At 35.5% G+C, this 9835-nt stretch overlaps 1 protein-coding gene across 1 annotated transcript in view; it reads right to left on the minus strand.

Annotated features, from left to right (window-relative positions):
• Window positions 1–6117, minus strand: part of Prosalpha3 (proteasome alpha3 subunit) — a 91778-nt gene extending 85661 nt beyond the window's left edge. Inside the window, exon 1 of the mRNA XM_090403439.1 lies at window positions 5919–6117. The gene's annotated coding sequence lies outside the window, so the exon portion shown is untranslated. The remainder of the gene's footprint in view (window positions 1–5918) is intronic.
• Window positions 6118–9835: the final 3718 nt, after the last annotated feature.

A 9835-nucleotide genomic window follows, 5' to 3' on the forward strand; every position in this document is an offset into this window, starting at 1 on the left:
AAGTGACCTGTCCCATTATTTCCAGGATAAGAAATGGGTAGGCTGGCATATCTCAGCAACATATTTTCTTACATAAACAAGTTGAATTTAAAATTTCAAGGTCAAGATACAACAATATTTAATGCCTGGAGCAAGATCGAATCATTCAAAAAGAAACTCAAACTCTTGCTTAATATGATTGCAGAAAGAAATAATAAAATGTTTCAGTCGTACTTAGATTATATTATGAAAGCAGATGATTTCTTTTCACAGAATTCAGTTTCAGATATTATTGCAGTCCACTTGAAGATGTTGTTGTCATCATTTGAAAAGTATTATCCAGAACAGGATTCACGGAAACAAAATATGTGGATTGTGAACCCCTTTGTTGAACACAAACAGACAGCCCTTTCCCATGAAGAAACCCTTCAACTAATCGAATTGGACTGGAAAGTACTTTTAATTCTGAGTAAGAATGAAAAATTAACATCCAAATTTACATGAAATAGCAATGAGATTTCTTCTTTGTTTTCCACCACGTATCTCTATCAAACTGCATTTTTTGCTATGACTGTGCTAAAAGCGAAACAGAGGAACTGCCTGCAACTTTCTGACTGTCTCCGTTTGGCTATCACTTCATCCCAGAATTAATAAGCTAATGGACAGAAAACAGCAATAAAAGTCTCACTAGCATACCTAAAACCTTCAAAAACTCAGTTGTAATAAAAGAAACCAAGTTTAGCTTTTTCAATAATTTATAATTCTGTGTTAAAGTATTGCATTTTTAAATTCAAAATATTAATTGGTGTTGGAACTAGTGTTTAGAATCGAGAGATTCGTACATTTTTATTTATTAAATTACATAATTTGCATATATAAATATCTGGTGTGTGTGATAATACGAGGGTGGTCTGAAAAGTTCTTGGCCTAACAATGAAAAAAACAAATTTATAATTTCAAAATTATTTTTATTTTTCCATAAGATAGTTAAGTCCCCTTAAGACTAATACATTAGTCTTAAGGGGAGACCCTCAAGACTAATACATTTATTCCAGCAATGGTCCAGCACCACTATCCTGTCCCTGTAGTGGCAGTAATATCTGGAAAATACTCCTCTACAGCTGCAATCCTATTGATTCTAAGAAAAACGCTGACAAGCGAAAAAGAGGTTTAGTTTTGGGAAGAGACAGATGTCAGAGGGAGCCAAATCTGGGGAATAGGGTGGATGTTCCAACAATTTATAATGCAGATCCTTAATTTTCCCATTGCCAAAACGCCTTTGTGGGCAGGTGCACTGTCCTGATGAAAGATGTTTTTTTTTTTGTTCTGCAAACCAGGTCTTTTCTCACAATTTTTTCTGTCTAGTCTGGTTAAGAGATCATAATAATATTCCCTGGTTATTGTTTTATTCTTTTCAAGATAATTAATAAATAAAATGTCTTTAGCATCGCAAAACACCGTTGCCATATTAGAATTAGAGGTATCAAACTTAGCTCTTTGCTTTATGAAGATGATATTGTACTCTTAAACATATCCAGTGCAAGTCTCCAGATTCTCTAACTAAATTGAACAGGAGCTGTAATATTCGATATATACTGAAAATTCTTAGCAAGTAAGTCAGTAGGTGCTACAAGGTTATCTTAAATAAACGGATATCATAACTTATTTAACACAGGCTAAAAATTCACTTAACATGTTCAATTTATGCTGGTCCAGATGAAACTCCTTGGACTGTCCTTGACTTGGAGCAGAGGCATAGCTTTATCATAACGCTAAATACCGTACAGGAACAATTAGTCTATGTACAATATTTCACAACAAGTGTAATGAGACAAGTAAAATGAAAATTCCTTGCATAATGAAAAACACCTCCACAGAGAGAAACTATGTGTCTAACTTATCTCTCCCTCTAATAATGCCCATATAACACTGGATGATATATATCAGCAGTTCCAACTTATGTAAATTTGACTTACGCAAATCATCCTGAAATGGCTATGAAAAATATTCAAGTTATAAAAATTTTATTCACACGTATGTTACTTGCATGCCACACAACAGAGGTTGTCTACAAGACAGTCTATATTGCAATGAGTCTCTTGACTCCATGGAGGCCTGAATAATAATATAATAATGTTGCACCTTCCTTGAACACAGTCATGTTGTGTATTTGTAGTCACGTTTAGTGTGTGCACACTGGGTTAGAGCAACCACAACTGGAAAAATGAAAAGTGGGAAAAAGTGAGCCCATGTGTCAATGCATCAAAATTGATCTAGAAATGAAAATTAATTATTATTATTACGAAATACCTCCAAGGAGTCCAAAGACTCATCGAGGGAGGACACCTATTCTACTCCCTCCCCTCCATCTCCACCAATCGCAACTACCTTCAAACCAAATTGCCATCTAAAAATCCACATATGTAAAAGTTTTCAAAGTTGAATTTTGTGTTGCAGACATTAATATCCTTACCAAAAGTTCCCTTTTCTTTGTGCACATGCAATACTCTTGAACATGATGCCTCTGTAACATATAATTTTTCACAATGAAAATTTCTGGATAATACTGGCAAAGATGTTTTAATGTCAATATGAAAATGGACAAAGCAATTACAGGATAATCCTAATGCATCATGGTCTTAAAAATTCAAAGAGAAATAGATGATGCTTTTAGACTGTTATCAAGAGTTTTTATGAAGAGAAGAAACCACCATTCAGTCATCTCTTCATAATTTTCTATACAAGCTTGAACAACCAAATTAAACTTTTTTAAAAACATTTTCCCCATACTATTTATATTTTATTATATTCTTTTGCATTAATAATTACATATTCAAATCTAATTTGTGTGTGCATCCTGTGAATGAAACCAACAGAAATAACTTTAAAACATTAATGCACTACTGCATACACATAATGTAAATAAGCAATAGGTTGTGATTATCGGGTGAGAGGATTAAAGCTGACACGTCCTACTAAGCTAGTAGAACGTAACTCTTAGATAAGTCAGGAGACTGCCTGCACTGGAGTTTTAACATACTCTGCTTTTTTCTAAACACGTTAACCATTTAAGTGTATAACTCCTAAAAATAGTACACAACTCTAGTGTGACAGTGACAGTACCAAGCTCACAATTACAAAGGTAAATCTCCCATATATAAAGCATGACACCAACAAGTTAGTCAGTTACATAAGAAGATGATCCATATTCTGACACAATGTAACAAGAATCAAGGAATAACAATTTATTATTATTGGCACTCTTCATGGAGTCAGAAGACTCATCATGGGAGGTTCAATCAATTGACATGTTTATCATATTTCACAATATATTCTGGTAACATGTTCCATTCCCCTACAATTCTCCATGTAAAATATCTGTCCTTCACCACGCTATTACACAACTTGAGGTATAGCCTCTGATTCTCACCTTTAACTATTTTTATAATTCTCACTCTTTAATCCAATAAAATACCCTCATAAGCTTAACCATCTCTACATCACCTCTCCACTAAACTCTGTAATTCATATTTCTTTAACCTTCTAATGTTGCCTTAGTTGCTTATTTCTGGGCCTTCTAATGTTTCCACATCACAATGAAAACTACATGACTAAATCTGAGCACAACAGTCCAAGTGTGATCTGACTAATGTTTTATATAGTTCCAATCATAATGGGTGCAGTCTTTATAACATTCACAATGTGCACTCTAAACTTCAGTCAACTCAAATCTCATACACTTCCTGCAGTACAGTGTCATGAATATAGTATACAACCCTATATTTCTGAATTACAATCTATTTGTCCAAGATAAGTCTATTAAAAAATCATTCTAAAGGGAATCAACATCAGTGCTACTTATAATTCTCTCTAATATTGCATCACCAGTAAACAAATGAAGATATCCCATTAATTAAGATATCGTTAAAAAATAAGTTAAACAACAGCAATGCAAGAAGAGAACCCTGAGGCACACCACTGGTTACCTTCCTTTTTTTGGAGAAGATGCTCCATACTCAACTTGCCAATATCTTTTACAGAGCCAATACATCTAACTAATATAGCATTCGTTCCCATCCTCCATGTACACACCTGTGATGAGATAATATATCAAATGCTTTTGCAAAATCCAATAATATCCTTTGTGTAAATCTCCCTTATCTAACACATTATTTTATCATAAAATGCAATCAAATTGCTAAAACAAGACCTACCCTTTACAATGGGAATTAACTTACCATCATAAAGAATCCTATGTCCATCAACTCAATCCTATATTCTATTCCTAATCAACCTCTTCCATACTGTTAACAACAACTGCAAATATATAGTCTGGTCTATAACTAGAAACTTCTCTCTTATAATTATACTTATGAGGTGATACTAATTTGTCTTCTGCTCCTTTCCCATTGCAAGACCTTTATTAAATAACCAGGTCATGGGCATAGTGTTTAACTGTTTTGCACATTTCTTAACCCTGCGGAGGTCGCAGTCGAAAAAATTGCAGCGTAGGTCACGTGTATTTGAGAGATACATTCATTACTAGTATGTGCTAAAATGCGATAAAAAAAAAACGCTGCAAATATTATACATGATGGTTTATTTATTTTCAGTTACAATCTAGAAATTATTGAACAAAGAAAAAAAAACAACCAAACCACTACTATACTGACATCGAAGTTCACAGTATCTCTCTCAGATACAATTTACTATCACCTTTGACTCTTATTCTCATCATCGGACTCGAGTAACATTCGCTGAATCTCTTCAGCATCTGATGGATTATCCAATTGATAGATTTTTGCAACCATTTTCAATGATAAATAAATAAAACCTAAATCAATACTATACTGACATAGAAGTTCATGGTATCTCTCACATACAATTTACTGTCAAATATCACAAACCTTTACATAACAAGTGTTAAACCAAACTGACAGCAAAAAAATATTGCGGAATATCACTCACTCGTGCAGCTAGTCATGACATCCAAGCTATACACTGATTATGTGTAAGAATATTTATATTAAACAATTTGCATGTATCTGTCAGATCCTCCGCAGGGTTAAAATACATGGGATATGTCATCCATCACTACAGCCTTATTACATTCTAACTCAACACCTGATACACCTTTGATTCTTTCACCTCTAATTCTCTTAATACTTTTTTTTTTTTAATGTCAGACCAATACACAAATGGTTGGTTGGTCAGCCTATAGTACATTAGTACAGCATTATTTATGCCAGTATGATATACACTGATCTAATGCTCATTAAATAACTACACTACAGTCTTGGCAAGGATCACCAAGGTTGGATAATGATGGGTAGTTATGGTAGTCAATGACCATAACTTAAATCATCCACTTCACAATTCCACATATCCTACATTCTTTTTGGCATTATATATCACCTTTCTTGTTACACCACTTTTAACTAGATATTAACTTCTAACTTCTTGTTACACCACTCTTAACTAGATATTAACTAATGAGAATACTCTTAACAGAGGAGTGAAAAATATATATATTAAACACTTCACTCTTCACTTTTTAATTTTTTTACCATGCTGTTCATTCTTGCTTTCTCTCATATCCATTACTTCACCTTCTTACTGATCCTAATCTAGTCGTCCTGCTTTCCTTTCTCTTCTAGCACTCTCCCTTTATTATCAGTTCGTAAATACCAGCGCTCTCACTATATATCAAGTTGTCTTCTGTCCACCATCAATTATTCACTTGAAAAATCGTTGACAGGATTTTCATTACTTTTCCAATTCAACAGGTAAGAAAAAGAATGAAAAGCGATACCACAAATACTCTTGTGCTAAGAAATATTTAAAACTGGACTAGTTAGTTCGCTATGGTTAGTTTCGTGTTGTTTGTTAGCATAAAATAATAATGACATCCTTTAATACGTTATTTAAGTGCAACTTACCCTCGGGAGAAAATATTGTCGTCCTTGAATCATAACGGCGAGCCTATAACACGAAAGATACATTGTAAAGCTTTTAGAGAAATGAAATATATTTCAGAACACAAGCAACAAAATCCAAAACAAGAAAAAATGTACAAAACCAAATGGTTGCACCATTTAAATAAAAAACATTATACACAACCAAATTTGAAAACATCCATTACCCACCATGTTGAAAATATGATGAATCACGTTGTTAATGTTTTCACTGATGGAGTTCAATGTAACAAAACAAACAGCCCAAATCGCCTACATAATATTTCCAGGACAAAACAAGAAGAGAAAAATACTCCAGTATTCCGAAAAGAGAGTAAGTGAGGTCAACTAGCAATAACTAACTTTTGAAGTCTGAAGACTAGGCACTTTCCAACCTCAGCCATTATATACAGCTGGTAAAAATACATCCTTCAAAACATTTCTTATCATGAATCCAAATATCACACATCTCGTGGTTTCAATAATTCATTTCATCCCGAAATCACAGTATAATTCTTATTGATTATTATGAACACTTTATTCCCACAACTGAAATACAGCCTAAACAAGATATCATTCAAACAACAATTTGGTTGGTAACATAGAGCAATTCACATTGTACTCCAAGAATCTAAGAATAGTCTGTCACGTAGCTTCGCAAAATACTAACTGTTCCAAATAATACCGTTTGTTCTTTCTTTTTTTTAAGATCACATTTCGTAGATATTTAATTCTTGTAAATAGTTGGAGAGCTTTTAGATTGCACAAAATGCACCGATTTCCTAGGGATAATTTTGATGGGTTCAAGATGCATTCGGCCAACTTCGTTGCAATTTCTCGATATTTAATTTTTTGCTGTTCTGTGTTGTTATCACCCGGTACTGAGTCAATAATCTTAACTGGTCAATATTCAGTAATTGTGATGTCAGGTGTATCGTATCCCGAATGCCGATCAGTTTGTATTCTAAAGTCTCAGAAAAATTTTCCTCTTAAAATTTCCGGTACTATCTCTATTTTATGCTACGCCATCAGTTATGAGAAGTAAGAAAACCACATTTCTGCATATATGTCAATGAATTATTTTTGCCACTTGATCATGGTGCTATTCAGTCAGTTTGGGTTATCTTGCTGTAGGCACTGCTCAAATTCTAGTTTCGTCTTTCTGATCGAATAATCTGCATTTATCATTATTACTGAAGTTCCCAATTTTTGCTTTGATTGCATTAGCTTGTAACGCCTGTTCTTCAGCATGATAGAATGAATCCTTATGTTTCTTTTAGTCTTTTTTTCTTAGTCAGGTTAATTTTTTCCTTCGGAGTATCGCAAAAATTCGCCATGCTAGGCAATATAATTTTTATTATTATATATATATATATATATATAAAATCAACAACTGTGGCGTTTGCACACCACGGCGGTTGGCCGCACGAAGGAAGACTGGATTCGAGTCTAGTCGGCGACTAGAGGAAATTTTTCTAAGCCTTTTTTCGACCGGTTCCCGAGTAGGCGAACTCCCGTATACGGGAAAAAAAAGGCGTTAGCTGATTTTTTTCTGATAAAATCAACTAACACCTTTTTTTCCTGTATAGGGACTACTCCCTATACAGGAAAAAAAGGTGTTAGTTGAAGGCGAGGCCGTTTTAATCCTATCTAACTGTTTGAAGACTGATTGGGCAGTTCAACCTCCACTGGTACCCAATCAGAGATAGCTGGCCCAAGGCAATCACTAATTAAGCAGCAAGCAGTAAAGAGATGGCTCAACAAGTGCCGTCACCTCGTGGTCCCTTACCCTAACAATATATATTTAATATCTGAAATAGTGTGGGTTATACGGTAGATTTTCTTATTTTTACGGGACGAAAAACCCGAGTTTCCGGGAGGAAAAAAAATCTGCTTTCTCGTGCCAGAGATCGGCTAACTCGGGAACAGATCGAAAAAAGGGTTAGAAAAATTTCCTCTAGTCGCCAATTAGATTTGAAACCAAGTCTTCCTTCGAGAGGCCAAGCATAGTAGCGTGCAAACGCCACATATGTGCATCCAATCGACAAAAATTCACAAACCCAAGAATGACTTGGTGCTGGGATACATCTATTTCATTAACCGATACAATGAGATTTAACCTAAAACTGTCAGTGGCATAATTTCATGCAAAGTGTTCTTATAATTATATTATTACTAGGAAAGTAATAATATTTCCTTTCAGCTCCAGATCTGTCTCCTGGCCGCCGCCGCCCACTGTGCAACACATATACTCTGTCTTACTTCTGCTCAGTCTCATACCTCTCTCTTCCAGTACTTTTCTCCATCTTTCCAGTTTAGTTCCCACTTCTCTTGAATCTGCACACAGCAAGATGTCATCTGCATACAACATTGTCCAAGGGGCATCTTCTCTCACCTCCTCCGTCACCACCTCCATCACAATATTAAACAGAAACAGACTTAATGCTGACCCTTGATGCAAGCCAACTGTTACTTGAAAACTTTCTGTCTGTCCCACACAGGTCCGAACTCTTGTCTTCACATTTCTGTACATCTCCCGCACCAACCTGACATATTTCTCCCGTACCTTCTTCTCACTTAGATATCTCCAGACGTCTTGCCTTGGTACTCTATCGTATGCTTTCTCCAGATCAATAAATGCCAAATGTAGCTCCCGTTGTTTCTCTCGAAAACCTTTCCATTATCTTCCATAACCCAAAGATAGCATCTGTTGTTGATCTACCAGGCATGAAGCCAAATTGTTCCTTTGCAATCTCCACCTCCTTCCTCAATCTTCCATCAAGAACCCTTTCTAGGATTTTCATTGTGTGGGACATCAACTTTATTCCTCTGTAATTCTTACAGTCTTGTGCATACCCTTTACCCTTGTAGATGGAGACAAGAGTACTCTCCCTCCATTCCTCGGGTATATTTTCCTGTTGGCAAACTTTCATGAACAGGTCCCACAGCAGGTTAATTCCCTCTTCCCCACAGTGCCTTCCATGCCTCCACTGGAATTCTGTCGGGGCCCACAGATTTTCCATTCCTCATCCTCTTCATGTCTCCAACACTTCCACTGTACTGATGTTCTGTACCATCCCCTCAGAAGGCTGCCCATCTTCTCTGTGATTCCTTGCATTTTCCTCATTCAAAAGTCCCTCAAAGTATATTCTCCATCTGTTTCTTATGTCCGCATAAGAAACAGCAAAGTACATGTAAGATGTACTTTGCTGCTTTATTTCTACATTTCGCTAGTTGGTAAATTTTTCTCTGTCCTTCCTTTGTTTCTAATTGATCATACAGATCTTGATATGCCATGGCCTTCGCCTGTGCCACAACTCTCTTGCTTTCTTGCTTTCTTTCTCTGTACCTCAAGGGCTCACTTTAGTGAGTACGAGCATGGCAAACCATAGGTACCTGATGCTGGACCATGCCTTACTTTATATAATATACATCTGTTATATTATTCTGTAGACTGGTCCCTCCCCTTATTTCTTTGTTTCTTTCTCCTCTCCTTGATCCTTTCCCCTGATGCTATTAGAGTATTCGAGGGCTAGGGGTGAATCTTTCGTATCTTGCTAAGTCATTTCGTCTTATGCGGCTACTGAAGGAGGCAAGCTAGCCTCAATAGGTGACGGTCCCAAGTCCGGATAAATGGCGAGGATTGATGTCAGGAAGGGCATCCGGTCGTAAAACTTCACTGCCAGCTCTAGATAAGATATGAGTCAAAGAGAAAATTTACATAAAACTATATAAGGTGCAATTCGCAAATGATTTTCTTGCCAAATAACATAAATTACTTTCTTTTTTTCCAAATTATTTTTGTTGTTTTTGTACTCTTCTTGTATGTTTATTGTTTTTTATACTTTTTTTTTTGCAATTTCTGCTTTTTGTTCAATTAACTTATTATTATTTTATATTTC

The sequence above is a fragment of the Typopeltis vanoorti genome, chromosome 14 (assembly GCF_054136105.1).
Source record: "Typopeltis vanoorti isolate ZY-2024b chromosome 14, IOZ_Tvanoo_1.0, whole genome shotgun sequence".
NCBI classification, from domain to species: Eukaryota; Metazoa; Arthropoda; class Arachnida; order Uropygi; family Thelyphonidae; genus Typopeltis; species Typopeltis vanoorti.